The sequence below is a fragment of the Chiloscyllium plagiosum genome, unplaced genomic scaffold (genome assembly GCF_037043375.1).
Source record: "Chiloscyllium plagiosum isolate Xiang-an unplaced genomic scaffold, Cpla_swu_hap1 HiC_scaffold_23, whole genome shotgun sequence".
NCBI lineage: Eukaryota > Metazoa > Chordata > Chondrichthyes > Orectolobiformes > Hemiscylliidae > Chiloscyllium > Chiloscyllium plagiosum.
Genome location: NW_028270161.1, coordinates 46193560 through 46213931, shown reverse-complemented (window position 1 = coordinate 46213931; position 20372 = coordinate 46193560). Strand labels below are relative to the sequence as shown.

General features: G+C 42.2%; 1 protein-coding gene across 15 annotated transcripts in view; it reads right to left on the bottom strand.

Moving 5' to 3' along the window:
• Nucleotides 1–20372, bottom strand: part of LOC122561637 (potassium voltage-gated channel subfamily A member 1-like) — a 250780-nt gene that overhangs the window by 11607 nt on the left and 218801 nt on the right. For 12 of the 15 annotated variants that reach the window (XR_015761164.1, XR_015761163.1, XM_043713583.2 and 9 more), the window contains one exon: nucleotides 15061–19366. The exons of 2 other annotated variants lie outside the window; for them this stretch is intronic. The gene's annotated coding sequence lies outside the window, so the exon portion shown is untranslated. Of the gene's footprint in view, nucleotides 1–15060; nucleotides 19367–20372 lie in introns of those variants that run through there. One more of the 15 variants, XM_087999619.1, reaches the window with a different exon arrangement.

Here is a 20372-nt window from a genome sequence, read left to right as displayed (position 1 = left end):
TTGTCAATATACTCTTAAGACACATGTTCATGAGATCATCACTGCATCATATCATATAACCTGAGGGTATAAAGATCTCATGCTCTATCTTATCTTGGATGACTAGGAGCATGACATTCTACTCCATTCAACAGCTCCATTCAACAGCAAGCATGCTTCTCTGTGGTAAGTAATAGCTTAATACCAGTTCAGATACTTATGTGCCTAATGAACATAATGTATCATGCTTAGTTGTAATTCTTCAATACCCAAGGTATCCAAACCCAATTTCTTATGTTATGAGGGATAATGTAAACATTGCATATCAGGTAAAACACTATTTTGGATGCAATGACCCAGACTTCTTTTTGTTTTTTTTTGGTGTTATGTGATAAAAATTATGTTAAGATCCCAGCTGTTTTTAATATTTAACAAGTCAGGTTCCAGAATGAAATCTGGGTTGACATAAGATGTTGACTTTTTAAATATTTAACAAGGTCGTCTTTCTTTGAAACATGACATGCAATGCTGCAGATCTAGTTATAACAATAAAAGAGAAGACTGGAAGATAAAAGACAAAACATCAAATTATTTACAAATAATGCAATTTTAAAGATAAGAAGACACAGTTAAATACAATATTCTAGCTATCATAATGGCATTCCTTTACAGTATTCAAACATCGGAGAGAGAATTCCCTGCTCCATCAGATCTATAGCTTTGACTTAACTGTTGTTTTTTATTCCCAATTTGGAAGTGTGTTAGCCTCTTCCTCAATGATTCATAAAACTGACCTTAGACACTTTCAACTTTGAAGTGTTCCTAACCAAACACTTCTGATCTGGAACTTTCACACAAAGACCATTATTACCTTATTTCCCAACTTTTCTGAAATACCTCCTTTCGCTGGGAGAAACCATTTCTTGCATTGAACTTCTGTTGATGCCTATTCTGTTCCACAAATCCAGACGACACAAGTTTTCTGTACAACAGCAGTAGCTTTATCATCAGATAGCCGGCGAGAGATTCAAAGCATCTCTAAGGTAACCGAGTGTCTACTTGTAGTGACTCTTCTTCATGAATCTCTGCCTTACACACAGAGACAGTATATTTTATAGGAATTAGACAAAAGTATATCAGTCACATTGGCAATTGTCATTACATAGTTTAAAGCAGGTAATTATGAATTTACAAAGGTTAATGAATGTCGATGTCCTGTGATTAAATATGAATGGATTACAGAAACTGATTGTCGTATTGTTCATGATTATAATCTGATGGGAAGAAATTAAGGCAGAAGGGTTCTTTCTTCAGTAAATGAGGGATTCACATACCTATGCTATGGAGAGGAAGTAAGACAATGGGAGTGGGAGGTAATTTAAGAGGGTTGTGGCCAGAGCTATCAGTCTTGTCTGGAAATAGTAAATTCCTCTGTCTGGGGTTACAGAGGAATCCACATGTGTGGCTCCAAAAGGTTCTATTTCTAAGATACAGTCAGCCTCTCCCCTACTGAGGTGTTCTGTCTGTATTGTAAGAGTACAGGCCTTCAGTTGATACTGCAGTAAGTCCTTTGGCGAGGGAATGTTTAACCCTTGAGTCCCCAATGTGTCCTGAAAGAGAAGCAAAGGACGGAACTGGCCCCTCTGTGGCATTTTATTTTCCTCACTTCAACCAGGACTTCAGTGAACTGAAATCGAAAGCTTGCCAGGCTGAGTGAATGCTCCATAGCAAAAATAGTCCCTTTCTGATCCTAACTTATTATCTTCAACATTTACGCTGTCCACTCATAAAGCTCCCTCGATGCAAATTAATTCGCATTATCACACCAGGTACTTTCTCTTACCTGCCAGTTTCAAACAAACCATATCTCCAGAAGTACTGATAAGTTAATCACTAAACACCCTTACACAAACGAATAAAAATCCACTTGCTCATTGGTCAAAATCTCAGTTTTAAAATAAGCAATAGTAAAGTGTATATAATATACACTCCTGACATCACAATTGGCAAGGACCCTGGTGATAACTCTCTTTCTCTTCTTCAAAAGAGTGGCAAGGGATCTCCTGAATTCTCCTGGGAGGGCACATAAGACCAAGGTTTAGTGTCTTTCCTGACAGACTATGGATTCAATAGTGTAGCATTTTCTCACTGCCGCACTAGAATATAATGTTTGATTTTTATTCTCAAGTCTTGAAATGAACTTAATTCAGATGCTTGTGATACAGAGAGAGACTTTTAATCTAAATTAAGCCACCCTGAAAAGCCAACTTTGAGTAAAAGGAGGAAATAGGAGAATCAGAGGTGGTACAGGGCATGTGTGTGTCATGTAACAGTCACCCCCCGAGGAACCACTGTCTTTGACACTCATCAGTATAGCTGCTGTATATCTGACAGTACTGTCAAAGATAAAAGAGAAGAATTAGTCCCAGCAAGGTAAGACTGTTACCATTTACCACCATAAAGAATATCATATTTCAATTGGCTTTTGAAGTCAACATGTTACAGTATTACAGGACAAGGGGACCTCCAATATTTCACACTATCCCCTGGCATCTGGGAGATTCCCAACCCCTATTTCTAACTCTATTTTTAGGGTGGCATAGTGGTTAGCACTGCAGCCTCACAGTGCCAGAGACCTGGGTTCAATTCCACCCTCAGGTGACTGTCTGTTTGGAGTCTGGATATTCTCCCTGTGTCTGCATGGGCTTCCTCTGGGTGCGCCAGTTTCCTCCCACAGTCCAAAGATGTGCAGGTTAGTTGGATTGGCCATGCTAAACTATTCCATGGTGTCCAGGGATGTGCAGGCTAGGTGGTTGGCCATGGGAAATGCAGGTTTGTAGGGATAGGGTAGTGGGGTGGGTCTGGGTGGGATGGTCTTCGGAGGTCAGTGTGGACTTGATTGGCTGAATGGCCTGCTTTCACACTGTAGGGATTCTATGAAAAAAAATGCTAGAGATCCAAATTTCCACTCATCTCCAATGTGCTCTCCTCTGTAATTGAGAGCTAGGACCAGCATGGAATGTATTCCTCTTGCTGATGTCCTCTGCTTCTCTGTGACCAGTGAAAGCCAATTTATGAATGGGTGTATTCGTCTGATGAATATTGAATATCTCATGGAGGTGGCTACCAGAGAAGAGTGTAGAATTGTATAAGAGATATTGAGTCTGGTCATAGAGTCATAGAGTCATAGAGATGTGCAGCATGGAAACCGCCCTTCAGTCCAACCTGTCCATGCTGACCAGTTATCCCAACCCAATCTAGTCCCACCTGCCAGCACCCGGCCATTATCCCTCCAAACCCTTCCTATTCATATACCCATCCAGATGCCTTTTAAATGTTGTAATTGTATCAGCCTCCACCACTTCCTCTGGCAGCTCATTCCATACACGTACCTCCCTCTGCGTGAAAAAGTTGCCCCTTAGGTCTCTTTTATATCTTTCTCCTCTCACCCTAAACCCAAGCCCTCTCGTTCTGGACTCCCCGATCCTAGGAAAAAGACTTTGTCTATTTATCCTATCCATGTCCCTCATAATTTTGTAAACCTCTATAAGGTCAGTCCTCAGCCTCCGATGCTGCAGTGAAAACAGCCCCAGCCTGTTCAGCCTCTGGTCAGATGGAGATATGAGAAAGTACCAAGAAAGAGAAGCTCAGTTGTGTGTATGAGATGGATGGATGTCAGACGTGATGAAGTAGACTTACGAAGGCAGACTAAGGGGTGTACATTGCAGCATTTGGTTGAATATGAAAGTGTTCCTTTCTTGGCTAGGTTAGGCCATTAAAGTGTTTCCTATAATGCGAACATTTTATGGGTATAATGCTCCTGTTGCTGATCTCCTCAGCCAGCTCCAAAGTAGTCTTCTTGCTGATAGCAATGGGTTTCTTCCCCCTCATTGCAGGGGCAGATTATTCCTTTCTGACTGCACACTGACCACAGAAATGCAGCAAAGGAAGTTTCCATAAAAGACCATACATCCTTCGCTTACCTCAAATCTATTTTTGAACTTCCGTGAATCTTAACTCACGAGTCTTCAAGATTGCATCATTGGACTTGGAGTTGAGAGCACATAATTCAGATCCACATGACAGTGTTCAATTGTTCTGTGTTTGATTATGAGTCTCTCTTTAGTATTGATGCTCACTGTGTTCTATTAGTTAAACCTGACTGTGTGGTCTCAAGGGTATAAACAGAGATGGAGGCTGGGCTGCTCAAATCTGCCAGAAGCATGAATGTGATGTAAACATGGAACAGACATTTTTAAAATACTGTGAATAAAAGCCTAGAGACCAGTGACATCTCTGCATGGCTCAGGGGTATAAAATATACAACAGAAAGAACTCCTGCTGCCATACACTGGATATCAAGCTCAGAAGTAAAATATTAATGAGCTGCCACAGCTAAAACATCACTGACAAGCACACTGAACTTTCTTCCCTGATTCACACACTATATTAAAACCCTGTTCCCAAAGAGTAATGGAGGCAGTAATTGTCAGGTTGATTGCCCAGTTCATCTTGTGGTACACTCACAACATGCCCAATTCAAGTATTTTCCCTAAATGTTTACTGGCTTCAATCCTAATTTAAGAGAACATTCATCTTCATTTTATTTCCACCAGAGAAAAAATTACAACAGCAATTATGTAATGCTGAAAACTCTTTGATGGCCACCTTTTCTAATGTACCGTACTGTACATTTGAAACATCTGGAGAAAACTGAAAAATATAAGCAGAATGTGGCCTTGAATTCCAAACAAAAACATTATTTTGTGGTTATTGAAGAAGTGATGTGAGGTGTGGCATGTTGGTACAACAAACAAGGGAGGGGCTTATACAACTTATGGTACGGTCTTGCGTAGTGTTGTAGAACAGAGGGACGTAGGAGATTCAGGTACATGTATAGATTTGATGGTTAAAAAGGTATTTGGCAAGCTTGCCTTCATTGCTCAGTCCTTTGTGTATAGAAGTTGGGAAGCTATGTTGAGGTTAAACAGGACATTGGAGAAGCCTCTTCTGGAACATTGTGTCCACTTCTGGTTGCCCAGTTATAGGAAAGAGAGTTTTCAGAAGAGATTCACCAGGATGTTGCTACCTACAGAAGGCTTGAGTTATAAAGAAAGGCTGGATAGACTGGGACATTTTTTCACTGGAGTGTAGGAGGTTGAGAGGCAATCTTATAGAAGTTTGTAAAATAATGAGGGGTATAGGTAGAGTTAATGGGCATTGTCTTTTCCTGAGGATGGGGGATTTCACTAGGGGGCAAATTTTTCAGGTGAGAGGAAATTTTACAAAATGATGGGTGACTTTTTTAAACAGAGGGTGTTTTACATATGGAATTAACCTCCTGAGGAAGTGGTGGATGTGAGTACAGTTACAATGTTTAAAAGACATTTTGATAAGTACATTAATAGGAAAGTTATGGAGGGATATGAGCAAGGAGCAGGCAGGCGGGACCGGTTTAGGTTAGGATTATGTTCGGCAAGCACTGGTTGGATTGAAGGATCTGTTTCCGTGCTGTATCACTGTATGACTCTATGATTCTAATCTAGCTTTCTCACTGTGGAGTAAATGAACATGGGCCAGGCCTTGCCAAATCACACCATTATCCACCACTTCCTCCGATGATCTTCCTACAAGCAGCGCTTTACTTCCCTCTAGTGGCAAGCTCCATACTGTACTTCTCGAAGGAAGGACTTGTATTGATTTGGCCACTTTCATAACCTCATGATGCCTCATAACCAATAAATCACTTTTGAAGAGTTGTCACAGTTGCAAAAAGGTAAATGTAGCAGTCAATATATGCCCAGAATGGTCTCATATACAACAACAAAATTAAGGATCACTTTTGGAGGTACTGTAATTCTTTCAGACCATTTATCAAATGCTAAGCTATAATCTCCAAAATAATACAGATAGGAGTACATCAGGCAGTCCCTTGTCAAAGAGGAATCTCTGTCTTGTTTACGAGGATTGTTTTGATAACTATTTGAAGGGAGGTACTGCTCTTTGTTGTTCAAATTCTATAATGACACATACCTAAATAGAGCACAAATTACTGTTGGTGACATCCACCTCATATAAATGATGAGCTTATGTTATTTTAATAGTGGTTGTAATCTATTAAAAATAAACAGATTATCACTTGCACAAAAGCAACACAATAGTATAATCTTATAATCATACACGATTATAAGATTGTACACATTAAAATTCCAACCGGTGGTACCACAATGTTAAAGTTCTGCAAATATTCTCCTGATCAATAGAAAATCCACAAACTATGGAAAAATTTGGGATCTGAGGAGTTGGGAGTTGTGGATCTGGGAGAGTTAGGTCTGTTATGATCCGGGACTAATTACTTGGCTAGGGACCAGTAACTTTCATTTTTTTCAAAGTAAACAAGCTGAAGAATACAGCCAGAAGATTATGTGATTTGGAACACAACTAAACAATAAGCTTTACTACATAAAATTAAAGCAGTACAGTTTATTTCTAACAGGTAACTTCACCATGCAAAAACTCTCCCAGTCTTTTCTGAGTTCTAAGCTTGCTCAATGAGATTCAGCAGATACTGTTTGTGGGGTTTTAAAACACCTTCTCCATATTAATGCTCTCAGACTTCTTGCAAACTGCTCATGGCTTCCCCAAACATGGAGCCAGTCACTCTCTCCGTCCCCCAGGGCTGTTTCTTAATCCTGACTCCAATGCTTAGCTGCCTACTGATTTTTAGACCTTTTCCCTGAGTTCTAACAGCACAGAACCTTCCAAGTTATTCTTGATTTCTCATGGAATCCCCTACACAGAATCTGTATGGCTTCACTATCTCCCCAGCAGTGCCACTCCTGCAGCAGTCCTAACATGGAGTCTGCTTTTTTTGTTTCTCCAAATCCATGTAACCTTGTGGTTAATTAAATAACAGATATCTCAATTACTGGTCCCATTGTACACTCTTTTGTCAGGTGGCTGTGTTGCTTAATTTTTTTCAAAAGGGTCTTAAGTAATTAGGACACTAGTGATGCTGTGACATTACCATGAATTTAATGATAATTGTCTTTGTTCTCTTCATTGCTTGTTTAGGTCATAACATTAAAACTGATCAAATATCCAATAACCAGGTCTCAAAATAACTTTCAAATGTTTCCAACATTGCTCCCTTTTGGCCTTGAGGTTATTCAGAACCTCTATCCCCCACCCCTTGCCCTTCGCTCTCAATGCCAGCTCACCTAGTACCCACAATGGGAAGTCCTCGGGATGCCTGCTGACAATGTCTCTTTGATGTCACTATAAGATAAACACTGTCATTGATAATAAACAAGAGTCAGTATATTCAACTAATGTCTTATGAAAGCAACCATCCCACTTAAGTGTTTAATCTTTAAGTGCTTAATCTGTTATATCAGCAAACATCTCCATTTTGTAAGCGGTCGAAGATTTCAACCAAAATGGTCACTTGATAGGCGATTGTGAAAATCAAAGTTTAATAAATCAACCATGTAGCACAAATCCAATAATGGTTTCATATGAACTTGCCTTCTGAAATTCCTAAAGCTCTACACAAATGAAGGTATGGCCACTAATAATGGTGCATAGGAAGTGAATCATCTTAGGTTAAAGATGGAAGAACAGTGTCTGGGGGTGTTGTAGACTAAAGATGTTTACATAGCTAAGGAGGAGAAAGGCCATGAATGTAATTAAACACAAGAATGAAACGTAAATTAGAGATGTACGGGGTCATATGCTGGGGTACTGGGCTATAACCAATTTAAGAACAGAGTGAAATTAGTGCAGGACTGCAGGAATGAAGAAAGCTCTTTTCTTTCTTCTATGAAAAATAAACTTAATCTGACACAAGTTGTCAAGTGGATAAAATCAGAAAAGTACGGGTTTCTTTGAGGATTGGATGATGCTGTAGCATGGAGTTATTTAAGTGCAACATATAGAATGTTTTGGTATGTGCAAAAATACTGATAGGCTTTTTTTTGGATCTGATGTGATCTGTTTCTGGAGAAAATATAGCATAGCTCACCTGTTTGGAATCATTGATAGTGCCCTCTCTGATCGCCAACTTATTTATTGGTTGTTACTGAGCTGGCTAGACAGTTTTTAAGTTGACTTGTGTGCGTTTAAGTGTTGCTTACAGAATGTAATGAATCGAATATAAAACAGCTTCGAACTAGAATAAACGTAGATTCTCTTGATTTCATGAAGACATCTGCAGTTGAGTACTTCCTTTGGGAAATTAAATAAGTCTGGAGCAGTCTATATTACTATACTTACAGAGGGAGCTGTGCCTTTGTTCAATCTATGAGTTATCACATCCTTGTATTAGAAGCAAAAGGATTAGTTTCAGAATACTCAAACCAGATTCTGGATTAGTGGTGCTGGAAGAGCACAGCAATTCAGGCAGCATCCGAGGAGCAGTAAAATCAACGTTTTGGGCAAAAGCCCTTCATCAGGAATAAAGGCAGAGAGCCTGAAGGGTGGAGAGATAAGCTAGAGGAGGGTGGGAGTGGGGAGAAAGTAGCATAGACTACAATAGGTGAGTGGGGGAGGGATGAAGGTGATAGGTCGGGGATGGGGGGAGGATGGAGTGGATAGGTGGAAAAAAGATAGGCAGGTAGGACAAGTCAAGGGGACAGTGCTGAGCTGGAAGTTTGGAACTAGAGTGAGGTGGGGGAAGGGGAAATGAGGAAACTGTTGAAGTCCACATTGATGCTTTGGGGTTGAAGTGTTCCAAGGTGGAAGGTGAGGCATTCTTCCTCCAGGCGTCTGGTGGTGAGGGAGCGGCGGTGAAGGAGGCCCAGGACCTCCATGTCTTTGGCAGAATGGGAGGGGGAGTTGAAATGTTGGGCCACAGGGCGGTGTGGTTGATTGGTGCGGGTATCCCAGAGATGTTCCCTAAAGTGCTCTGCTAGGATGCATCCAGTCTCCCCAATGTAGAGGAGACCGCATCGGGAGCAACGGATACAATAAATGATATTAGTGGATGTGCAGGTAAAACTTTGATGGATGTGGAAGGCTCCTTTAGAGCCTTGGATGGAGGTGAGGGAGGAGGTGTGGGCGCAGGTTTTGCAATTCCTGCGGTGGCAGGGGAAGGTGCCAGGATGGGAGGGTGGGTTGTAGTGGGGGGCGTGGACCTGACCAGGTAGTCACAGAGGGAACGGTCTTTGCGGAAGGCGGAAAGGGGTGGGGAGGGAAATATATCCCTGGTGGTGGGGTCTGTTTGGAAGTGGTGGAAATGTCGGCGGATGATTTGGTTTATGCGAAGGTTGGTAGGGTGGAAGGTAATCACCAGGGGCATTTTGTGCTTGTTACGGTTGAAGGGGTGGGGTCTGAGGGCAGAGGTGCGGGATATGGACGAGATGCGTTGGAGGGCATCTTTAACCATGTGGGAAGGGAAATTGTGGTCTCTAAAGAAGGAGGCCATCTGGTGTGTTCTGTGGTGGAACTGGTCCTCCTGGGAGCAGATACGGTGGAGGCGGAGGAATTGGGAATACGGGATGGCATTTTTGCAAGAGGTAGGGTGGGAAGAGGTTTAATCCAGGTAGTTGTGGGAGTCGGTGGGTTTGTAAAAACTGTCAGTGTCAAGTCGGTCGTCATTAATGGAGATGGAGAGATCCAGGAAGGGGAGGGAGGTGCCAGAGATGGTCCAGGTAAATTTAAGGTCAGGGTGGAATGTGTTGGTGAAGTTGATGAATTGCTCAACCTCCTCACAGGAGCACAAGGTGGCGCCAATGCGGTCATCAATGTAGCGGAGGAAGAGGTGGGGAGTGGTGCCAGTGTAATTACGGAAGATCGACTGTTCTACGTAGCCAACAAAGAGACAGGCATAGCTGGGGCCCATACGTGTGCCCATGACTACCCCTTCAACCTTTGGTCTGGCGGAAGTGGGAGGATTCAAAGGAGAAATTGTTAAGGGTGAGGACCAGTTCGGCCAAACGAATGAGATGTCGGTGGAAGGGTGCTGTTGGGGACGTCGGGAGAGGGAAAAACGGAGGGCTTGGAGGCACTGGTCATGGCAGATGGAGGTGTAGAGGGATTGGATATCCATGGTGAAGATGAGGCGTTGGGGGCCGGGGAAACGGAAGTCTTGGAGGAGGTGGAGGGTGTGGGTGGTGTCTCGAACGTATGTGGGGAGTTCCTGCACTAGGGGGGATAGGACAGTGTCGAGGTAGGTAGAGATGAGTTCAGTGGGGCAGGAGCATGCTGAGACAATGGGTTGGCCAGGGTGGTCAGGCTTGTGGATCTTGGGAAGGAGGTAGAACCGGGCAGTGCGGGGTTCCCGGACTATGAGGTGGGAAGCTGTGGGAGATCTCCTGACATGATGAGGTTCTGTATGGTCTGGGAGATGATTGTTTGGTGATGGGGGGTGGGGTCATGGTCGAGGGGGCGGTAGGAAGAGGTGTCCTCGAGTTGGCGTTTGGCTTCAGCGGTGTAGAGGTCAATGCGCCAGACTACCATTGCGCCTCCTTTATCTGCTGGCTTGATGGTGAGGTTGGGATTGGAGCAGAGGGATTGGAGGGCTGTGCGTTGTGAGGGTGAGAGGTTGGAGTGGGGGAGGGTGGTCGACAGGTTGGGCGGTTAATGTCCCGGTGGCAGTTGGAAATGAAGAGGTCGAGGGCAGGTAGTAGGCCAGCGCGGGGTGTCCAGGTGGATGCAGTGTGTTGGAGGTGGGCAAAGGGGTCCTCGGAAGGTGGGCGGGAGCCCTGATTGTGAAAGTAAGCTCGGAGGCGGAGGCAGCGGAAGAAGTGTTCGACGTCACGGCGTGTATTAAATTCATTGATGCGTGGACGGAGGGGGATGAAGGTGAGTCCTTTGCTGAGGACTGATCGTTCGCCCTCAGTGAGGGGGAGGTCTGGAGGGATGGTGAAAACTCAGCAGGGCTGGGAGCTGGGATCTGGTGTGGGTGTGGAGCTGGGAGTGATGGCAGAGCCAGTAACTAGAGTGGGTGTGATGGTGGGGGGAATGGGGGTGGAGTCATGAGCAGGGGTGGTGTTCCCCTCAGGGTTCTGGGGGCCGGGAATGGTGACAGTGGGGTCTGTGGGGGGGGGGGTGTCAGCAGAATGCAGGTGAGTGGCGTTGGTGGGGGCGGAAGTGGTGGCAGACACGGCAGTAGGGGTGGCGGAAGTTTCGAGTTTCCTCATTTCTCCTTCCCCTACCTCACCCTAGTTCCAAACGTCCAGCTCAACACTGTCCCCATGACTTGTCCTACCGGTCTATCTACTTTTCCACCTATCCACTCCACCCTCCCCTCACCCCCGACCTATCACCTTCATCCCCTCCCCCACTCACCTATTGTACTCTATGCTACTTTCTTCCCACCTCCACCCTCCTCTAGCTTATCTCTCCACGCTTCAGGCTCTCTGCCTTTATTCCTGATGAAAGGCTTTTGCCCGAAACGTCGATTTTACTGCTCCTCGAATGCTGCCTGAACTGCTGTGCTCTTCCAGCACCACTAACCCAGAAACTGTAAGTTATGTCTTACAGCATTCCTCTAATAAAACAAGAACACCTATGGATAATTATATATTGTTATGAAAGTGTGTGATCTTGAACATTTGAAAACAACACTTTACAACACTCTGGTGTTAAGAACAACATGTGACTTTAACATATATTTTGTGTATTGTTTATCTAGAAGGGAAGGAGTTGGTTATCAGTGTTTGAGTTTTGGACTTTGACGCTGAAGTGATTGGAGAAAGCATCCAGAGAATTAGAATAATCCAGTCAGTCAGTTGGTCCCTGCACCAGAGGGGGAAGCAAGGCAGAAAGGGATCCATTCTCCCTCTAACCTTGCTCATAGCATTACATAATCAACATGAATTCACAATAAAGTATTGTACATCTTCTGTCATAGTTACAAATGTTCTGCCCTTTCATAGATCAATCCATTCACCACCAAGTCTAAATTAGATCCCACTTGAGGAAAGAATTATAACCAATTACAAACAGGAAGACAGCTAACGATCCGCATTCATGAACACCAACTAGCCATGAAACGACACAACCAGCTATCCTTAGTAGCCATGCACACAGATGACAAGCAACATGAATTCGACTGGGACAACACTACTATTATAGGACAAGCCAAACAGAGAACAGCCAGGGAATTCCTAGAGGCATGGCACTCATCCACAGATTCAATCAATAAGCACATCGACCTGGACCCAATATACCGACCACTGCAGCGGACAGCTGGAACTGACAAACGGAAGCGGCAGATTCAAACCACTACAAATGCCGGAGGAAAGATCACAGAAGTGCTTCACAGGAGGCTCCCAAGCACTGAGGATGTCATCTAGACAGGGGACAAAACGTCTGCAACACAAATTCCCAGCTCAGCGAACAGAGCCACAACAATGAGCACCCGAGCTACAAATCTTCTCACAAACTTTGAGTTATAACCAACTTCAGGGCCTCTTATCATTTCTCATGAGTCAATTGTGACATTACATTTGGTGATTGATGTTGGAAGTTCACATGCTCTCATATACCTATAGCTTTTAAATTTCACTGGGAGGTGGATGTCACAGGCTGGGCCAGCATTTATTGCATTCTGAAGAAGGGTCTCTCATCTCAAAATATTAACTCTGTTTTCTCTCCATCGGTACTGAGAGTCCTGCAGAGTTGCTCCAGCAATTTCTGTTTGTTTCAGACCAATGCCATATGCAGTTCTTTGTTTTATTCTTGTTTTAAGGAGAGAAGTCTTCAAGACATTAATTGGGATGTTTCAAGCCTTTCAGAGGTTAATTGTGATGGTTGGTCGGGAAAACAGGAAGCTAGAATAGTTGGGCCAATTGAAAAAGTCAAGCACATAAAGTTATTCTGCCTGGAAATATCAATTCACAGGAACCATGGAATATATGTTCCCTACCTTCTGAAGGCCTATTAGGCAGGAACAAGTGTGAGACTCTGAGGATTTCCTCAGCTCTCAATGCTGCTCTGTATGGCCCTGGTGAATGGAGATAACCTCTTGCAAAATAATGGGGGACTCTTCCTTGATCCTGTACAATGTGTGGTAAAATTTAGGTGAGAAATTTAGGAGAATTGTGTCAAAACTCAAATGAAGCCTTCCTCGACATTGGGAACAACAAGTTGTGCTTTTACTCCAAGCCAAGACTGAGCAGTGAGAAGTTTATTAACAGGGATTACTGTTCCTAACAGCCTCATGACCACTAAATCTCACCTCATTGCTATGCAGGTACACATTCTACCAAACAGCAGTTAGAAACCAGACAGCAAAATCAGAGTGGGTACCTGGTGACTCGACCTCACTGCTTGCTCCTGCAAACATCCATCTTGGGCATCCAATACCAAGAGCACAGGGTACACTCTGGGCAGTGGCCAGACACAACCCCGTCCACGGACATTGGCATCTGACACATGCCAGCCTCGCTGCATCACCATGGCACCTCTCCAATCCACTTATAGCATACTCCTGCGGTTTCACGCTGAACTTTTGGAACACACTGGTACCTCTCATTGCAATGCTGCTGCAAGGATATTTTGCATGCACTGGTGGACACCCATCTCATGGACGGGACTGGGCTGCCTCTTAGGGCTGCCTTCTCAGCATTCATTCATTTAGCACCCATATGGATGCTCAGAGCATCCCTGCCTTGTTTTGTCTTGTCTTACCTTTTAGTACTTTGACTCCTCAGCCAGCATTAAAAGTGCACAGCACTTCTGTCTTGCCTTGCCGTTTACTCCACACACAAAGCCAGGAAGTTTGTCTCAGTTGCCAGTAATCCTCAGTCAAGGGGGTGGACATGTTGTCACATGGCACTGTGCTACACCAATCTCACACTGATACCATCTGCCAACAGCATGTGCAGCAAACACACTGCACGTGCATCAAGCAAACATCATTGTCTCAAATTTGAAGGGGAGTAGTACTCAGTTACACTGAGGGAGATGGGGTCCCAACGCAGTGGGTCAAAGGCAGCCTCTGATATCAGTCTCAGGACTCAAGGTGGTCAGGGTCAGGAGGGTGCGAGAAGCTGAATGTCAGGCTCTCCCTGCCCAATTGTGGGCTATTTTCTTCTGAAATGAGAAAAAAAAGGGACTGAGGGAAAGTGGGCAGCATAGCTGTTAGCATTGTACAGCTGGACTAAATCTGGCAAGTGAGTAAGAGTAGCAGAGAATGTAGGTGAGGGGGAGCTAGGGTGGGCGCGATCAAGTGAGGGAACATGTTGCAGGCAGTAGTGAGAGTGGTGGAGTGTGGCATTTGGTGGGAGATGGGTACAGTAGCGGGGTAGAGTGCGTGACAGAGTGGAGAAAGTCATTGCTACGGTGTTAGGCATGCCTCTGGAGAGCTGAGAATGCACTGACCTGGGTGGCGACCCCAGATGGGACTGGCAGGATCTGGTGTTGTGGCCCCTTCTGCCAGTCCTGACGGAAGAGGATGCTCCACACTCCCTGTCCACCAGGACCCCCACGTGTTTGCCAGCAAAGTGGAGTACCAATTTCCTCTTATCTGCCATGTCTGGGGCAATTGGCACAAACTGCGCAGGCCAGCTGTGGGCAGAGAGCGCTTGTCTGGATCCACAACAGCCTTTGAAAGATGGTACAACTGCCAGGAATCTCAGAATATCCTGGCAGTGGTGGTTATGCAATGACAAGTGGGAGAACTGGGTTTGCAGTGGACAAGAGGGGTGCCATGGATGTGTGGTAAGTAGTTAATGAGGCAAGTGTATGGTGATTGTGTGAGAAAACTTGCAAGGCATGAAGGAGAGGGACCCTCTAGGAAACTTAATGAAAATCAGATTTAGTTTTGCGTATAGTATTAGTTTATGGAAAATTAATTTTCTACAGGCCATTATGCACTTTATGACAAACAAGATAGTTCATATGAACCAGGTCTAGAGAAATGAATAAGGACATTTGTGGTAGTTCCTTTTCTTCTGGTAGTATACTGCAGTTTTTCACCCATTCACTAATCTGTATAGCCTATAGGCATAAGGCTCTGTTAAAATACTGTGCAAAGGAAGTCAGTGTGAATGTTTCAAACATGGCAATGCTGGAAGAAATTAAACTCATTGCAAATTTTGTTACATGTAATCAAGTTAGTTCCAGATATAGGTTTTAACAAAATTTTATTTTACTTGGTTATTGTCAACAGAGCATACTTCGATAATATGCACTTAATTATTCATCACAATCCATTAGATCCACACTGACAAAGATATCTACCAGAAACAAAGATGTCAATTTATATAGCTACCTGTTTTTCCATAAATTGTGCATTACAGGACGCCAGCATTATCGAGTGCCATATTGAGCAGTACAACTTGGACAGATGTCAAGTATTTGCAACCACCTGTCTAAATCAGGGAAAATAAGTGATAACAATGTCCAAAAGGTTCCTTGCAGAACAACATTGAATTGGTTTATATCTCAGGTTTTTGTACGTTAATAAACATGTTTGTGCCACGGAAGCTCATTGCTTTGCAATCATCACTTCTCAATAAATAGACTTAAAACGAGTTGTAAAAGCAAAATGATTCATAGATTTAACTCTCAGAACTCTTTCAATAATCAATTAGGTACATATCGACTATTTGTAAAAGTCCATGAACAAAATTAACGGTTGCACCAATCTGAGTGAGGAAATGTCTAACTATACAAATTTTCAACAGCTTCACTTTAATAATGAAATAATTGGGATTTCAGGAGAGTTATGTACAATAAATGTATTTGCACTGAAGAACTAATTAGAATGAGTGCTTTTAAAGAGTCGCTTTTACAAGTGTCAGAATAGAACTTTGTCAGCCAGAAATGTAAGTCAGAAATAGCTAAAACTTAAAAAAAACTCAGGGATTTTAGGAAGAGATACACCTAACATTCTTTCATTGATTGCGTTGGTTAAAGCTTGATTTAAACAGCACACACTGGTAAAGTAGCTATTTCATACTTTCCACTTGAAGAGCACTTGTAAATTATGATTTAGGAGATTGAAAAATAAATGTTTCCAGAACTATAATGAAAACTGGATTTCTGCAGAAAGTAAGGAAAGATCAGGTAATGAACCAGTTTTTTAAAAAGATAAATTATTGTAGCTTTAATGCTGATTGTTCAAGCTGAATCTGAAGATCAAGTAGTTTTTTTTCCAATTATTTGAATTACAGGATGTGTCATTTAGAGATTTAGTTATTTAAAAAATATTGCACTCTGCCTTTTCCAGAAGTCATATACAAATTGTGGTCATCTCACCTTCGCTCTACTTTAAAATAGTGCAGGAGCTTTACATTTTGTTTTGTATTTATGCCCATGAGGTGGATTTATCTTGGCAAAGATTAAATGTTTTCTATGTTTGAGATCCAATGTTAACATTAAGTACTTCTCGGTCAGAAAAGAGACCTTGCTTTGTTTGTTCCCTAACGCTAATATAAATAAAACATCTGTGTCATGCTATTATCATCTTACCATCCTAAATTCCACCAGAGAGCTACTTTCAATCTCTATCAGTGTGATAGCTCCAATTTCGACAAAAATACATTCAGTTCCTTTTACAGTAAGACTCAGTGTCAAATCAAAAGCTTAGTAATGAACATATGGTCACCAGAACCTCAGGTGAGGCTGCTTGAAGTCATTTTACACAGGGAATGTTGCATTCAAGCAGAGACCTTGATGCCATTTGCTTCAGATGCGCCTCCATAAGACTCAGAAGTGAAATATAGTGATTTAAACCCAAATGTTTCATCTATCTCTGAAGATTCAAACTTCGTTCCAACTAAGTTTTTCCACTAAAATATTAATGAAAGAACTGATCAGATGTTTACAGTGAATTTTGATGTTTGATAATTATATAATGGAACCTAGGTCTGCTATCATCTCTGACAGTATTCAACAGTTTGTTCACTTAGAAAAATTACATTGCATTTATTACAGGTCAAGAAAATAAATATATTATTGCTTTTATCAATAATACAGTGTTGTAATACTACATGTAAATTGTTTTAGTGCAATAAAGGATCCTTTATAAAATTGCTGGAGTATAAAATATTTCTTACTGGGATTGTTCATGTTGTATCAATAAAATTTCTGGTGTAAATAATGTTATCAGAGGTGAATCCCCTAACACAGAAAGATGCCACTTAGGTAATCGAATCTGTACTGGCATGCTGAACAAACTATCCAGTTAGGCTCACTCCCCTGCTCTTTCCCCACAAACCTGCAGTCTTTTTTCCCATCAAGTCCAATTTCCTTCTGTTAGTTATTATTGAATTTACTTCTGCCCCATTGCTCTGATACAGATAAGCAGGCAGTGAGATATAGTACTGGAATACAGTTACAACTGGAATATGGTTTTTACCCGTAGAGACACATATCCACAACGAATTGCTGTCAAACACAGAAAGATCAATTTGCTCCTATGTAATTATTTTTATTTGACCTGTTTGAACATGTATTGACACCCCTCCAGCAGATGGGACTTAAACTTGGATCTTCTAGTCCAGAGGTAGGGACACTATCACTGCACCAGAAAGGCCCTTTCTGAGTTAGTACCTGCAACCCAAAAACAATTGGACACTGAATTGATATACATTTAACATCTTCAAAAACTTGGTACTTGACAGAAATCTCCATATCCCCCCTGTGATTCTTCTGTCAAATAATTTAAATATGTGTCCTCTGGTTACTGCACTCCTTGTCAGTGGAAGTTACTTCTCTGTATTTACTCTCACAAAACCCCTCACAGTTTTGAACACCTCTGTTAAATTGCTGCATAAATGTCTCTGCTCCAGGAATGATGCCAGCAAATTTGCTCTTTTTAGATGGTAGACTTTCCTTATGTTAGTTCTTTGCATTGTCTCAGAGCACAATAAAAGTTTGCTCTTGGCTGCTCGCCCACTTTACTCTCTTATAGTGGTGGAAGGAAACAGTGTTGATTTCAGTAACGTCCACTCATTCTTAACTCAAGCCAGCTCTCCACACAAAGACTCAATCATCAATTTTATAGATGCTCAGTCTCGACAACAATTTAAAACAAAAATCCAATTTATATTATGCATAACAATAAGTTGAAAAAAATACATATTGTATCTTGCGAGTTTAAAGCATGGAACAGCATTCAACAGTGTTACATTAGTGCGGTAATTTCAGCATTGAATCAGCATTAAATTGCCATATACATTTGGATGAGGCCAAACTGGATCCTGCGTAAGTCACAGACATTGTCCTCAAAGAATCCTGGACGGCCTTACTCTGATATTATCCTGAATTGGAGTCAGGTTTAATTTACACAGATGCTGATGTCATACAAACCCCTTGACCCCATCACAAAGCCGGCAATAGATATGCATCTGAAATTAATAAAGCTGCTCCATAAATTCCAGAACTAATGGGCCAAAGCTTTGAAGAAAATTTGACCCTAGGTCTTTTCTCGCGTAAGGATAAGGCTGTGGCATGATTTGATGGAAGGCTTAAAATCTGAGTAGGATCTACAGAATGTTATTTCAGCCAAGTGTTTCCATTATGTAGACAATGAGGTGATCGCTCAATTTAAGAGAAATACAAAAGTAAAATTTGGGCAACAACTTTTCAAAAATGGGTTATCAACATGTGTAACACAGAGCTAGCAAGAGTGGAACAAGAAACTATGACAAGGTATACAACGTGATTGAACAAGGTTCTCACAGCAAATACATTCTGAATTATAATACCGAAAAAGACATTTTGTTTGAAATTAGGTTAGTAGGTACTAATTTGCACCTGGATTATTTTACCAATGAAACAGAGTAGTTTTAGGATATTCATGGTGAATTTCCTCAGTAATGAGGGAATTTTTGATGTATAAGTGGACATGGGATTAGATTCTGGTGTTTTACTCTGAGATCATGCAGTTAAAACTCTTTACATAGGTCATGAGACTTAAAAGTAGCGCAGAAAACGCACATTCCTGTGGTACATTAGGTAGAAGCATTTTAAAACAAAGTAAATAGTAAAAAGGAAACATTTGCAGGGCTGCAGGTAAAAGGCACAGGGGAGTTGTTCCTTCAGAGGGCCAGTACAGAAACAACAAGCTGAATGGCCCTCTTTTGTGCTTTCACCATTCTAGGATTATACAATTCCATAAAACTTTTCAATTGCATACATTACATTTATTTCCATATTGTAAACCATAAGAAACCAAATCTGAATTTGCTATGATTTGTTGGAATCAACATTAAAAAAATACTTTTCAGCTCAGAGTGATTTTAATAGAATCTGTGATGATGGGGTATCTTTTAAAATCCTGCAGTCTGAATGGTCGCAAGAAAAGTCCAGTTCCAGAAGGCACAATAATGGTAACTGAGGACACTTAAAGCAGTGGAAGTGATTTTTCTTGAAGCTGTTGATGAAGTCAGACATCAGTAGAGTGTCAGCATGTGCAAAGTAGACTTGGCTACTGAAAAACAAAACGAGAAAGAGAGCTATTGAGACACGCATTTGAATAGTTCTTGCTGTGTGCCTATTGTGAGGAAATCTAAAGCTGGCACTACCTTTGACAACCAACCAAAAGAAAAGACACAAAACCATAAAGTGCTGGAGAAACTCAGCAGGTATGGCAGCATCTGTGGGGAGAGAAACAGAGTTAACGTTTTTGAGTCCAGTGACCTTTGCAGAACTGAAAGCAGCTGGGAAATGGTGATCCTTATGCTGATAATGGAGGGTGGGTTTTTGAGTGAGTCAAATATCAGAGAGAGGGAAGCAGGCAAAGAGATTGCTGATGATAAGCCGGTAGAGTGAGAATGCTGAATGGGTGCTAATTGGAAGTGGGAGCAACCATCGACAGTGTGACTTGGGTGTGGAGAGCAAACGTGAAGAAAGGTGTTCATGCTCTGGAATCAATATTGAGTCCTAAAGATTATAAGGTATCCAGGTGAAAGATGAGGTTTTGTTCCCCCTGCAGCAGACCTGATACAGAAAAGTTGACATGGGAACACAGTTGCAGTGCCAGGCAACTGGAAGCTTGGGGCAAGTTTAACAGACAGAGCAGAAGTGCTCCACAAATTGGTCCCTCACATTTACTATCCAATGCCAACAAAATGACCTTTATGGCCTGTTTTTTTGCTTTATTCTATGCTTCCAGTAGACATAAACCTTAACAATGAAGTTCAAGTGCCTCCCAATTTTTCAGAAGTTTCCCTGCTCCTATTATGCCAGGTCCAACTTTCTAGTGCCCTTGAAAAATTGTTCTACATGGTGTGAGTGTCCCTGAATCAACTTCCACCCACAAGGCCCACTTCGGCAACACTTCTGTTTTGTAAAACTCCAAAAGTCTTGCCTTTTCAAACAGGAAGTTGGTTCTCACTAGTGCCCTGCTCGGTTGCTAACACAAATACAGTCCTTTCCTTTGCTTTACACAGCAGCAGCCATTTCTTTCTCTCTCCATTTTCATGTGTCTCTGTCTC